This window comes from Mauremys reevesii, linkage group 4 (genome assembly GCF_016161935.1).
Source record: "Mauremys reevesii isolate NIE-2019 linkage group 4, ASM1616193v1, whole genome shotgun sequence".
Classification (NCBI taxonomy): Eukaryota; Metazoa; Chordata; order Testudines; family Geoemydidae; genus Mauremys; species Mauremys reevesii.
The window spans coordinates 132,244,871-132,260,332 of NC_052626.1; positions in this window are offsets into that span (position 1 = coordinate 132,244,871).

Genomic DNA, 15,462 nt, shown 5'->3' on the forward strand with positions numbered 1-15,462 from the left:
GTGCTATTTGTCATTTTAGCAAACGAGAAGGGGAGCTGTTCTTGCATAGTGTGTGGTGTAGCCCATTGAGCACTGGACTGGGACACAGGAGACCTCAGTCCAATTCCTGAATCTGCTACTGCTCTGTGCCTCTCACTTACCCTCCCATCCTTCGTTGGTCTTTTGTTTACATTGCAAGCTCTTTGAGGAAAGAAACTGTGTTGTACTATACATGTGTACAGGACCCGGCACAAAGTTTTGGAGCCTCTAATTTAATACAAATAACGATTCACAACGGTGGCATGCAGGAAAGCTCCCTTAAAACTGGTGGAAACCTGCTTTTAGGTATATTGGTGAAAAGCCATGGCTACCCCTCTGATAGGTGAAAAGCCAGTTGCTCCATTGCAGTCAGTGGATTTACTCCTGATCTTCACTGGTGTAACTGAGGGCAGAGCCTGGCCCTCTGAAAAGCAACCATTGTCTCTGACAGAATATTGTTGAAAAGGCACATGCTGACACAATGCATGCACTGCCGCCCACTCAGCAATTTATAATGCCTTTTGAAAGCTGACCTCATGCCTCTTTCTCTGCACTGACACCCAAGTGTTTCCAACACCAAAGAAGCCCTTGTAAGCTAACACCAGCTGGTGAATCTTACAGCCTGATCGCCACTCAAACGGGTGACAAAACTCCCATTGCTTTTCATGGGCGCCTTTGGCTGCTTTCTGCTCTTTAATAGAGGTATATAGATAGGCCAATGCAGTGCAGTGTCTAGGTTCTCTCTAGGAGGGAACAGAGTCTTTGGGCTGGCTACTGCCGCAGGAAAGCTGGCTGGCTGGCGTGCCAGGTTGAAGTAAATTGGGGAGGGGACCGTGCTACAGCCTGATTGCAGTCTCCACCATCCAAGTCTCCAGAGGAGAACAGGCGTGAATGGGAAGGAAGAGACTGCATGAGACTCTCCCTTCCCTGGTTTCAGGACTCCCCTTCCAAAGCAGGGACGAGATGTGGGTGAGAGAGGCCATGGCTCCCTGTGTCTCATTCACCCTTGGGGGCGGAAAGGTGATCAATGCTTTAAGAGAACTGAAAGCCCTCAAATTGAGTTTGTTTCCAAAACAACAACAAGACCTAAGTTCAATAGGAATGTTTCATTTAATTCTAATTAATTCAGTTATAGGGGTGGAACTTAAATCTTTCCCAGCAGATTTTACAACCCCAACATTAAGTAAACAAAAGCAGCTATTATTTGTGTTGTGGTAGCATGCAGAGAACTCAGCTGAGCTCAGGCCCTGTTGTGCTGGGCACTGCACAGACACATAGTAAGAGACCATCCCTGCCCTGAAGAGCTTGCACACTAATGAGACAAGACAGGCAGAGTAGTAGAATACTAATTTTACAGCTGGGAGCCTGAGGCACAGAGAGATTAAGTGACTTGTCTAAAGTCACACCAGCAGTGCCAGGAATCAAATACCTAGATCAGTGGGCTCCAAACTTTTTTGATCGCGCACCCCTATCAGTAAAAATTTTTTGACCACGCACCCCCTGCTGTGCCGAAGCCAAAGGGTAAAAAAAAAAGCTGCTCAGAATCCTGCCCAAACTGCCAAAGCGCAAAAAAAAAAGTGCTCCTCCTGCTGTGCACCCCCAAGGATCCTCTTGCACACCCCCTCGGGTGCACACACCCCACTTTGGAGTCCACTGGTCTAGATGATGGTGCACTGGACTGGGGCTCAGATCCGTTCCTGGCCCTGCCAAGGGCATGCTGTGTTACCTTGGGCAAGTCATTTACCCTCTGTGCCTCAGTTTCCCCTGTAAAATGGGGATGATGATGATACTCCTTTGGAAAGCATTTGAGATCTAATAAAAAGCATGATATAAAAGCTAGGCATTATTATCCACAACCGTACTCACAAAACCATCCTGCCTCTCTAACCTAGAAGAAAAATTGACTAATCTGTTTTCAAAGCCCAGATGGAGTGAAATGTGAACACCCTGCTGTAATAATGCAGTCTACACTAGATTTTTAGAACAATTGCAATAAGGTAAGGTGAGGCTGACTTGAGGATGGTTTCAGAATCCAGCTTTTGATGCAATGAGCTGAAAATTCCCCTTCAGATGTTAATATTTGACAATTGGAAGATTTCCTTCAGCTGCTAAAGAGAAGCCTAGATTAACCTTTCGACTGGTGTTGGAGCATTACTGTATCCCAGCAGCATTTTCATAAAGATTTGGGGTGCCCAACATGTGGCTAACTGGTGACCTCCTTCTGTAACAGCAGCAATCAGTTGCGGTTTTTCTTTTTCTTTTTCTTTTTTTTAAATATTGCTGGCCAACTCCCAACAAGTAAAATGTATCTGACAAGGTAGATTCAAGGATGAGCAAGGGTGGCTGTGTGCATTTAGTTCTGATGTTAAAAATTAAACAAATGTAGTGTGGCCTTCAGGCTCCTGGCAGGTCATTAACATGTCACTCAGTTTTGCAAGGTTTGAGGCCAAATTCCAAGTCAGAGTATGGTCTTGGGGTTAAGGCACTGAACTAGGATTTGGGTATAATTCCCGGCTCTGCTACAGCCTTCCTGTCTGAGCTTGGGCAAATTGCTTTGGCCAGAATTTTCAAGATGGCTGAAGAGCCACAGCTGGAGCCACGTTTTCAAAAGAAAACATCACTGAGCGTTCTGGGCAGGTTTGACAAGCTGGCTTTTATTTAGGTGTCTGAATGGGAACTGAGCTCTCTTTAAAAATTGGGCCAAAATTGCACGTGGTGAGCCTTTGAAAATCTGTCCCTTACCCTCTCTGGGCCAGGCTCTCAGTTCACTCCTCTGGAAAATGGGGTAATTTTTTCTTTCTCCTGACGATAATAAGCTCTTTAGGGCAGGGACTATCTCTTACTATGTTTGTTTACAATTCCTACTATAACCTGGTCCTGCTCTCAATTGGAGCAACTAGGTACTGCAATAGAAATAAATAACTCCATTGTGCCTGCTTGCTCCATGCCTGAATGTTCTTTTGGGTGTCCCAGTTATAGGACATTCATTGCAACCGATCAAGTCCAGTTACAAGGCCATGCAGCTCTCCAATGGTTTAAGTAAACAGTGAGTGTGGCACAGAGGCCAAGGGATGTGTTCAGTGACAAAATGCTTCAGGTTAGCAAAATGCACTTCTGAAAACTTCTGCTTCCTATTGTATTTCATGCTCCCAGCTGGTAGCTGCATTGACAGCTGTGTGATTGGCACCACCCCTCTCTGCATTTCTTTGGTTTCTAGTGTCAGCAAACACCCCATTTGAGAGCTAAAGCGATTTACTAACTGCATGGTAGGTCTGTGGGTGATATTTGCATTTGCGTCAACAAACAGCAAGTCTTTCCCTATAGATGCAAAAACAAGAGAGGAGGGTTATGTTATGTTTGTGTAATCTTAGCCTGCAATACAAACCCAGATCCCAAACAATGGCAGAGCCAGGCACCCTTAGGAATAGAAGTAGAAGCAGCACAATTGCTTAGGGTATTAGCAGAGGGCTGGAAGATGAAGCCGGCAAAAAGTGAGGTACAAAAGTTTGCTGCACTAGTGACATGCTAAGTGGAGATTGGTAGTTTATAGCACTCTCCTTTCTATCACAAGCCCATCCCCAGTGCACTGACCTTTTCTAAACCACCAGGGAGGGGGTTTAATTGTAGCCAAAGCCACAGGCAAAAATTGTCTCCTGCAATACACTTGGTGGGAAGCTGCAAACTAATATTAGTGTTTGTATTCCAGTGATGGGGGAGATAGCTCAGTGGTTTGAGCATTGGCCTGCTAAACTCAAGGTTGTGAGTTCAATCCTTGAGAGGGCCATTTAGGAAAGAGGGCTAAAAGTCTGTCTGGGGACTGGCCCTGCTTTGAGCAGGGGGTTGGACTAGATGACCTCCTGAGGTCCCTTCTAACCCTAATATTCTATGATTCCATGACCCCAAGTGAGATCAGGTCCCATTGTGCTAGGCACTGTCAGACACACAGCAAGAACCAGTCCCCACCTCAGAGTTTAAAAGAGAAACAGAAAAGACAGCCAGAAGAAGGATTATTATTTCCATTTTACAGCTAGGGAACTACTTCTGACAGATACTTGAGTGAGTCTCTCTCTCTCCCCATGTCACTTCCCCTCCCCCCCACATAGCACTTTCATAGCTTGACATGCCAGTAAAGTCTCATTGAATGAAAGTGATGTGTGTGCATGCATGTGAGTGAGAGATTGAGGTCAGTGTGTACGGGTGCTGGGGGATGAGGGCAGGTGAACTGCAGCCCGACAGCAGGTCTAGAGCAACTTAATCCAATTTGTGAAAGGGTCTCAAAGCCTGAAATGTTCAAACACCTTGAAAGGAAAAGGCCATACAGTCTGACAAACACTCCTTCAGTACCAAGGGAGAGATTGCGAGTGCTGGAGTATATTCCCCTCCAGCAAAGTTAATAATATTAAAGGAATGTTCTTACTAGAGGTGAGGCTAAAGTTTTTGGCCTACTTTAAAATCATTACAGTCTAAATTATAGGCCCCCCCTGTGGCTCCCTCAGCAGGAAAATAAACCTTTTGCGGTCCCTCCTGCTGAGTTAGAACTTGCGTTTTTTGGCTCTTCGTTACAAGCCAAATTCTGTGGTCCTTAACCAAAGTGCCACTGAATTCAATTATTACTACTGCTATTATTAGCTGAGATCAGGGCCCGGTGGTGCTAGGTGCTGTACAGATGCACAGACAGCCTCTGCCCTGAAGAGCTTATTGTCTAAACAGACAAATCTGGGACTCAGGAGATCTAGGATCAATTCCTGGCTCTGCCACCAACTCTCATTGTGGCCATGGGCAAGTCACTTAATCTCCCTGTGCCTCAATTTCCCACCTGTAAAATGGGGATAATAATCTTTTCTCTGTCTTGTCTATTTCGACTGTGAACTATTTGGAGCAAGGACTGTCTCTTGGACCTGCTCTACACTTAAAAAATTAGCATGACTTAGCTGCGTCACTTAGGGTTGTGAAAAATTTAGCACCCTCAGTGCTGTGGTTAGGTCAACCTAATCTCTGGTGTAGACACAAATAGGGCGACAGGAGCATGCATCTGTCACCCTAGCTACCATTTTGCAGAGACATGGATTAACTACACCAATGGAAAAAGCCCTTCTGTCGATGTTGGAAGCGTCTACATGACAACACTGCTGTGCCATAGTTGTGCTGCTGTCGTAGACAGACCCTTGCTCTGTGCATGTCCTGCACCTGGCACAATGGAGCCCCGATCTCAGCCTGTAGAAACTACTCTAATAATACTAATTTGCAGATGCAGTTTGGGAACCAGGGGACTGTTGCTGGCAAAGCAGGTGTCAGCTGATGCCAAGGTCCCCTGTCTCACTTGAATACTGACAAATACACAGCTGGAATCACTCTGGTTCACCTGTGTGTTAGGGTTGTTGCAATAGGTATTAGAGTTATAAAAATGTTCTCACACTTTATTGAGTACTTGTAAGTTGTTGCCTGCACTCATCTCACTTATAACAGCTGTACCCTATATTGTAAGGCCTTGTCTACACTATGCGTGAAAGTTGATCTAAGCGACCCAATTTGAGTTACATTAATAGCGTAACTCAAGTCGACATAGCTTAGATCTACTTACTGTGGGGTCCACATTACACGATGTTGACAGGAGACGCTCTCCCATCAACTCCCCCTACTCTTCTTGATCCAGTGGAGTACAGGAGTCGAGAGCGATCTGCGGTCAATTTAGCAGGTCTGCTAAATCAACCGCCGATGCATCGATCACCCCACGTTGATCCCAGTAAGTGTAGACAAACCCTAAGGTAATATTTAAGCATTTGCATTGCAATTCTCTGTAAGTCTAAATCACTAGAGGGAAGAGAAGCATTGTCTACTGTGAAATACTAGTCTCCAACAGGAGGGATCTCCCACCCAACAAAGAAGGCCCATTAACACCAGTGGAACATCAGAGGACAAAAGACTTTGTTGTTTGCTCCCCCAGAAAGAGGAGACAATCATGTGAATTCCTTCCATCAGCTGAACTGACAGCTCAGAGAAGGGGGAAGGGACTAAAAATCCCTGACAAGGAGAAACTATATCACTATGCTCCTTGGAGTCTCAAGGGCAAGGTTTTTGAGGTATAAGCAAGAGATCCCTAGTGTTTAGCCTGGGTTAGTCCTAGGGATATATAGAGCTTGCTCATTACAAAAGCCTCTATTACCTTTTGAAACTTACGACTAACTCCTGTGTGTGTGTGTTTATGTTTATCTGCTTTAACCTTGTAAATAACATTCTGATTTCCTTTTCTTAGTTCATAAAACTTTAGCTAGTTTGTTATAGGATTGGCTACAAGCATTGTCTTTGGTGTGAGATGGAAGGTTTGTGCCCTGCCTCTTAGCAGTCTGCCCTGAGTTTGGTCTTCACACTCTTAAGCCACGACAGGGTGGCTTGACAGTGATGAAGGAGCAAAGGGTGACCCTGAGACAGTCCAGAAAGAGGCCCTGTTGCTCCCACTCTCCCTTCCCTTGACAATTGTAAGCTACCCCTCTCACTCTATGGGTTGAGCCGAGAGCTGGAGGTGTACTACAGTCTCACGGATTTCAATGGGCACTCCATGGCCTTGCTGCCAGCAGGGCAATCAGGCCCCAGGTGCCCCCTAACTTGTCCTCAGTCTCCTTTTCTAACTCTTTCCCCAAGAGCTGCTGGGACAGCTGTGATCAAGCTTCTGGGAGGTATCAGTTTATTCCGGTCTTTGCTGGCAGCAGGATGTTTTATTTATCTCCTCTGTGACTTTATCAGGATTGAATGTTCTATAGGTGCCACTTTCATCCATCTTTCCCCCCCTCCGATTGCAGTAGTATAATGACTGTGTCCAGATTAAATATTTACCATCTCGTCTGTACTCACTTGCTTCTCTGTTCCATTCCTCTTTTAATTAAAGATTTACTAGGTGGGCATTGGTACTTCTGCAGGGCCTTCAAACCAGCCTTTCTTGTTAGTTGTTTTTTTTTTTAAGTGCTTTGTTATCCTAGCTCTGGCAGAGCAATCTGTAAATTAGGTCTGAAAAACACACACGCACCTATACTGCCTTGATAAATCGGTGCAGGGAGTGTCTGAGTAACGCATACCAGCAGCAGCAGCAGCAGCGTGCTGCCAAGACAGGGATTCCAGCATGGGCCCATGGCAGAGCTTTGCTTTCCAGAACACACCTGTCTGCCTGTGATTCCAGACGGGGTTTGTGGGATGGGAGGGGAGAATCATCATCCAAAGTGTCCAGGAGCGGACATGGGGCCAGATTTTCCAAAGAATTCATCTCTCATTTAGGCACCTAAACAAGCAGCTGAATGATTGGAGACCCCGCAGGTTGGGCGTTGAACTGATCTGAAAACCTGCCCATCGGTGTCACAGTGGGAGCTGCTGGGTGCAGCGCACATCACATCTCTGGCCACCTTAGTCAAGCCAGAAAGAGTCAAAGGTGCTTGGTTGATTATCTTTTTGTTTGTTTCCACTCCTGCTCACTATCTCTCCCCTGTTAAAGGCCTCGGGATCCAAAAGCCAAGGCCAAGTTCCACTCATCTGTGCAGAATGACACTGGCTAAGAATTGTGCCCTTCGTAGAGCAACGGAGGCTTCAGGGCTGGAAACCGCACAAGCTCAGTCCTTTGGGGATGCTTGTGGGTTTTGGTGGGAGTAAAGGAGGATGTGCCACCCTCCACCCAGAGGCCAAGAGTAGCTTAAAGGAGCAGCTAGTGCTGGGGAAGGCGGCCTGGTTCATCCTCCTCCATTGTTTGATTTTATTTGAGGCCTCAAACCCAGCTCCCTCAAATCCAAATGCTGAGGAAGTCTGACCCCAATCTCACAGTGCGGGCCCAGCTCCACACTGGGCTAAGCCAGAGCCTGGCTCCAAACACTCATGAGCGGTGGGGGACCACCGTAGCTTGGGAAAATCTCTGCTAGCACCCAGCCCCTCACCCCAAGAAGAACTAAGGGACGGGGAGACCTTTCCTCCTTGCACTGCCCATGCCCAGTCGCTCTGCTTGGCCAGAAGGTGGCACTGCTGCCCCAAGCTCCGCTTGGCATGGCAGCATTACCATGGCAACTGAAAACACTTCTCCCATCCCCTCATCTGAATAATGTCATGGGTTGAGGGAAGTGCAGTCCCGGGGGTCATTAGCTCTTGTCTCTGGACTGCTCCCCGGGGGGCTGCATGTGGGGCAGCGGAAGTCACGCTCCAGGGATATGGCAGTTACAGCTTCTCATGGGGCTTGGGGCCCCCTCAGTCTCCATCCATCCATCCCCCAGCAGCACATATCCCCCAAACCCTCACAACTGTGGTGGTTCCCCCGGGATCTGCCAACTGCCTCGCTTTCCTCCTCTGTCCTAGCCCAGGGGCTGATCTGCATGGGGGGGGCCCCGGTCACAGGGAGCCCACTGCTGCCCGGCAGAGCCCTGCAAGAAGGCCAAGGATGCACCTAGCAGTATAAAAACTTTATGCTGTTTGTTTCCACAGCTACAGTTTCTCTGTCACTTCCCAGGAGCCACATGCTCAAGGTTGCAGGGGCGGCGAGTTATATGGGCCCGTGGTGCCCATGCTCCAGCAAATTCAGGGCCCGGGGGCCCAGCTCCACCAATGTTCGGGGCCGGGTCTCTCCCCCGGCCCCGCCTGCCGCCCTGTGCGCCTCCCCCAGAGCGTCCCTGGCCCTGCTTGCTGCCCCTGTGCACCTCCCCTGGAGCATCCCTGCTGGTGCCCTGGGCAGCTGCCCTGCCACTCTGCACTGCGCTCCCTCGCCAGCCGCTGCTGGCTACAAAAGGGAGCGGTGCCAGTGGCAGGCTGAGGTGACGGTGCAGCTGCTGTCTGCAGAGGAGGAGGCGCACACGTGATGGCAGCTTTCCTCCCCCGACCTCCCCGGCACCCACCACAGGGGAGGCAAGGGGGCTTCCTGGACCTCAGAGGGGCCTGGCCCCTAGGAGCACGTGCAGTGACCATGCCAGGTGAGTGTGCTGCTGGGGAGGAGGGGGCTGGGGGCACTTGGAGTCCTCTCTAGCCCCAACCCCGGGGCAGCCTGCCTGCACCCCAACCCTCAGCCCCAGCTCTGAGCCCCCTCCTGCACTGTGAACCCCTCATCCCCCGCCCCCCCCACCCCCCCCCCCCCCGCACCCAAACCCTCTGCCCTAGCTCTGAGCCCCTCCCACACCCCAAACCCCTCATCCCCAGCCCCACCCAAGAGCCCTCACTCCCAGCCAGAGCCCTCATCCTCCCACATTGTGCAATATAGGGAAACTGTTAAACACTTACTGTTTCCAGTCCATTTTTACATTATTTTTTTTTTAAATATCAGCTTACAAAGCAGGTGGGTGGGGAAGGCAGGACTTGGACCCATTCTGGGCACCATCAAAAATTATACAAACCTGCTGCCCCTGCAAGGTTGCACAACAGAGTGTGTGTGGTGGAGCTGGGAATATAACCAGATCTATACAGCAAGCCTACACCTCCCTCCCCAGGCTGTGACTAGATTAGATGGGACCCCATGCAGAGACCAGCAGCTACACGATGAATTGACAGGAGATGCCAGTTCAAAAACAGTGCAATAGCTACCCCTCCCTCTCCCTTTCCCGCAGCTCTCCTGTCCCAGCCTCTCGGCTAAGGGCACTAGCCCTGCACCCCTGTCCTTGCAGGACTTTGCAGAGAGCTGGAGCTGTCTGTCAGAAAGGGCTGCCTGCAGCAGCGTTCCAGCGAGAGGTGTGTGAAATGGGTTTAAATCGAAGAAAAAATGGTTTGGACCTTCACCTATAAACACAAATAGGAGACACATGGCTTTTTTGCATATTGCTGCCTTTCTGTGCTTCCTGGTTCTGTCTGCGATCCAGGGGTGCAGTCCCCAGCAGGGCTAGGTTTACAATTTGTATGGCTCCGTGCTGCCAGAGGTGGGGATGTGGGTTGTGAATGGACTCCTATCTCCAATCTCACCAATACAGGGAACACTGGACCGTGAGTCCCTCCTCCCTTCAGACTCACAGGAAGGGCAAGCTGGGTTGCCGGCTGCTGAGTTTACCAGGACAGCAGAGCCAGACATTGCCCACGAGCACTGCCCGCATTGATATTTCTACAGTTCTGGGGAAATCAGATGAGCCGTGCTGCCATCTGGGTGCTCTGTTGCACCCTGCCTTATGAACTCTTCCCAACCCTCAATTTAAAATGTCAGATTGTCTGATTTCAGTTGACAAAAAAGAAAAATGTGTGATTTTTCAGTTTTGTTTTTATTTGTTTATTTTATGATGATAACTAGACATTTTTCCTGGACATTTTTTGGTGAAAATGAAAAATGCTCCATCTTCATCTAAAATTTTAAAAGGCAAAAAATAATCATTTCCCATCCATCTCTGTTGCCTACTGGAGATAGGTCCATTGCACAAGATACTGAAATAGCCTTCAACTTAGGTAACACAATTGCTGATACACTGACTATGGCAGGGGTCAGCAACCTTTCAGAAGCGGTGTGCCGAGTCTCCATTTATTCACTCTAATTTAAGGTTTCACGTGCCAGTAATACATTTTAACATTTTTAGAAGGTCTCTTTCTATAAGTCTGTAATATAGAACTAAACTATTGTTGTATGTAAAGTAAATAAGGTTTTTAAAATGTTTAAGAAGTTTCATCTAAAATTAAATTAAAATGCAGAGCCCCCCGGACTGGCGGCCAGGACCTGGGCAGTGTGAGTGCCACTGAAAATCAGCTTGTGTGCCACCTTTGGCATGCGTGCCATAGGTTGCCTACCCTTGGTCTATGGTATTTCTATAGCATATCATCCATCCAACCACACTGTATTTGTATAACAGCCTGAACAATCACTAAAACAAAGAGCAAGCCAAGTGAGGGTGACCATTTCAGCTTTATTAGATAAAACACCGACAGAGGTTTTGGAACTGTCTCTACTGTCATGTCTAAGCATTGAGAAGTCAGGAAAAAGAACAGGAGCACTTGTGGCACTGTAGAGGCTAACAAATGTATTTGAGCATAAGCTTTCATGGGCTAAAACCCACTTCATCAGATGCATGCGGTGGAAAATACAGTAGGAAGATATATATACACAGAGAACATGAAAAAATGGGTGTTGCCATACCAACTATAACCAGAGTAATCAATTAAGGTGGGGCTCAGCCCGGTGTTTTCACAGCCCCAGAACCAGGTGCCCAGTTCAAGGTTTGCTTGGCTTGTTTATGTCTTCTCCACCCACTGTAAATGGGAATACAATCTGTGCTTCCATCAGGGTCAGTACAATTATCCCCTGATGTCCTGATACAGCAGATTAAAAGGGCACATCAGTAATTCAGGCAGGAGAGGGCTTAAGGGCCTGATCCTGCACAGTAACAAACACCTCTTGGAACGATGCTGAGGCCATTTCAACTCCCCAAGCGCTGCAGTTCACAGGAAGCATGCAGCACATTGCAGGATTGGGCCCTATATGCCCATGTATTTGGCTCACAGAAATGTGTCTAAAGAAGCAGCAGCTATAGTTAAATTCTTCCTGATTAAAAGGCTGCTGTCCAAGTTTAAAACAAACAAACAAAACAGTTAATTCATCCACTCATCTTCCTTCCATGTTTTATTAGATCAGTGCTCCATTGCACTGGGCACATACACAGAGTTGCAATCCCTGACTCAAAGAGTTTGCAATCTAAATAGGATTGTAAGGAACATGGAGAGGTGACGTGACTTGCCCAAAGTTTTCCAGGAAATAAATTGCAGAGCCAGGACTAAAACGCTGGTGTCCTGACTCCAGTCCAGTGCATTAGCCCCTCTAAAGCCACCACTGAATCACTTTGGGGCTGTTTCTAGACCTGTAAGTAGGTAATTAATAAATATGGTGCTGGTAGATGCCATTCAACAATATATAGTATTTGTGATGCTGGCAGACCAGATGCCAGCTCATGCCAAGGTCCCCATGCCTCAATTGAACATGGAAAAAATACACAGCTGGAATCAGTCTAGCTCACCTGAGTTTTAATGTGTTAAAATAGGTATTAGGATTACAAGCATGTGTTCTGACTTTATTGAACGCATGTGAGTTGCTGTGTGTATTAATCTCACTTATAACAACATCTGTATCCCATATTGTAAGGTAATATTTGAGCGATTGTAGTGAAAGCCTCTGTGACTGTGTAAACCACCAGACAGGAGAGACACATTAACTAGTGTGAAGTGCTGGTCTCCAACAGAAGGTGTTATGACTGCCCAAGAGGGAAGGTCTGTCAACACTAAACAGACTATTGTGGGACATGGAAGAGGAGAAAAGACCTTTGTTCCTCTGCTCTTCCCCCCGCCCATAAAGATGAGTCATACTAGTGGATTCCTCCCATCAGCTGAATTTGCCAATCAGAGCACATGGGATAAGGGGAATAAAACCCCTACACAGAAGGAACTGAGTACCTCTGTGCTGCTTGGACTCTGGAGGGCAAGGTTTCTAGGCATAAGCAAGAGATTCCCAGCTGCTTAGCCTGGGTTAGCCCTAAAGAACATAGAGGATGTGCTTATGATAGAAGCTTCTATTTTTGAAACTGAAGATTGTGATTCATTTGTGTATCTATGTTTACCTGCTTTAACCTTGTAAATAACTCTCTTTCCTTTTCCTGTTAATAAATCTTTAGATCATTATCTTTAGTGTGAGATCTAAGGTGCAACCGACCTGGGGTAAGTGACTGGTCCTTTGGGACTGTGAGTAACCTGAATATTACTGTGATTCTTGGTGTAAGGGGCCATCTATCACAAAGGCACATTCATCTGGGTGGCGAGATAGATTGGAGTACCCAAGGGGACAATATAGGACTCCATATTTAGGCTGTTTTAATGCCTGAGAAGTTTACACTTAACACTTGGGTGGTGAAATCTAAGTATACAACTCACAACCAATCTGGGCTTTGTGCCCTGGTTCCTAACAGTTTGCCCCGAGGTTGGTGCTCAAGCTCTTGAGTCACTGCAGACAGCTTGACAGTATAGTTCCTGGGTTTTGCTGGATCAATAAACTATCTTGTTATGCACTATAAATGGCTTCCTCTGTGTGGCTCTTAACAGGGACCTTGGGCAAGTGATGGGGCTTTCAGTTACCCCATCTGTAAGATGGCAGTGATGCTTGACTGCGTCATGGGGGAAGGAGATTAGGAGACTTCAACAATGATGGCAAAGCATGAAAGTTGCTAATTAAGTGCACAGCGTAGGTATTACCCAGGGGCCGCATTCCTCATGTCCTCTACACATGGCTCATGTACAGAGTCACCAACCCCAAGCATTCCAAAAACATGAGTAAAGCCCCAAATAATCACGAGACTGGCTGAAAAATCATGAGATTTTTAACAACATAGTTAGGATCTTTTCTGCCTTCTGCCTGATGAAGCTTTAAGGGGTCATGTATTTCAGACTTTTCTCCATAAGCAAGAAAGCTAGAAATTTATGTTTGTTCTTAAGTGAAAGATGAGATTCTGGTGTATTCACAATTTCAGGAACTGGGGATTTAAGAAAAACACCAAATATCCCAAGACACTCTATCCCATTTCCCCCCCTCAGCCCTTTCGTTCCTCTCCTTCCCTCCCTAATAAAATCCTAGAGTTTCCATCCTGGTCTTCCTCCAGGGATAGGTCAAATCAGAGAGCCGCCAACGTTCCAAGAGAAGCTCAGTGCAAGCAGAGGAGGAGACCCCCTCCTGATGACTGATGCTGCTGACACCGGCGGATGGACCAAGAGGCAGGCGCTACCTCTTTTTACTAAATTAGAAACACAGCACATATGGATCAGCAGCTGCAGAGGTGTCTCTGGAGAGCTTCCATGCTATTAGGATTAATCAAATGTAAATAGAAAGAAGGGTTTTTTTTTTTTCCCCTCTCCCCACTGCAATTCCATTCTTTTCCCTATTCTTCTTCTTGGTCAGGGTTGGTGTTGAAATTTTCCTCCTTGGATGGATTCTCACCTCAGTACTGACTAGGGCACCCTCTATCAGCAGGTCCACTTTGCTCTGAGGGACCTTGAAGCCAGGAGGGTCTTATGGTGCAAGCTGTTCAATGCCTCTTCTGCTCCATAAAGGTTCCTTGAGAGCTTGGCCTATTCCAGTGAGGCTGCCGTAGGAGGGGAATCCTGGCTTGTACGGCTGGAAACTCTTTGGGGCAAGGGATCTTTGCTCGGTGTGTGAACAGCACCTAGAACCATAGGCCTGGTTCATGGCTGAGCTCTTAGGTGCTACAGTAATACACAGAGATAGAAGCAAGAAGTTGGACTGCTACTCAAACTACCTCAGTTCAGTGCCTGGCTTTGCCACAGGCTCCCCGTGTGGCCTTGGGCAACTTGCTTATCTCTCCGTGCCTCAGTTTCCACCTCCGTAAACCGAGGATAACAATACTTCCCTGCTTCACAGGGAGGTTGTGAGAATAACAGCGCCTGGGAGGTGCTGGGGTGACGAGGGTCATAGACAGAGCCCACTAATAGGCTCCTGTTCTGTACTTGAAGGCCTTGTTGGCCGTGGGATCAGAACTATCCCTAGCTATAGCAAGGCCAAGGTCAAAACCATTGTTGCTGGATATTTGGACAGGATATTGGACAGGCTTTCCCCACCGCCCGTGAACTATGCTGCAGATGAGCTAGGGGTATGGTCTGGTCAGCACAGCTCTCAGACAGTATCCCTGCCCCCACTGGTCAGGAAACAGAGTGAGAAGTCAGACTCTTGGACCAGGTTGGGAACATTCTCAAAGGAGAACAGGGGCATGCCAGAGAGGGCTACCTTACAGGGGACAGCCCTGGCCCTCTCGGCCCTGACCTCGCCTTCTAGTTCTGCAGGGGTAGAGCCTGTGCTTTTCCCTAAAGGCGCCATGCTCCCCCAGTAGAGTAGCCATAGGCCTGGGCTTCAGAGAGGGAGGGTGATCTTCTGGGTAAGTCACACGTCTGGGACTCAGGAGAGCTAGATTTAAATTCCTGGCTTCTCCAAAAAAAAAAAAAAACAACAACAACAACAAAAAAAACCCACATCCCTGTGTGACCTTGAGGAAGGCACAGGACTGGAAGGGACCCCCTGAATCACAGGCAGCCCTGTTATAGAATCCTATTCATAAACTGTGCAAGCTCCATCTTCAAACTAGTTAGGTTGTGCTGCTTAACTTCTCTGCCTGATGAGACTATTACGTCCTTTGTGCATCTTGTCTGTCTACAATGATAAGCTCTTATGGCGGGAGCTCCAGGTGCGTATGCAGAGCCCACAGCATGACTGGGCTCTGATCTCAGCTGGGCCCTGAGGCCACTACTGCAGTATAAAACATGACTGGGCCTGGGTTCGTCTCCTGAATGTGGCCCTGATTTCTTGTGTGAGAATTTGATCATCTCATGTATTGGTGCATGGGCCTGGCCCCTTTGAGAGAGAATAGCAATGAGGCAGCTTTACACAAAACCACAAGCTCTCCACGTCCTCGCCTTAATATTTGTAATTAGCAAACTTTTTGGACTTTTTTTTTTGGATCAATATTTTAT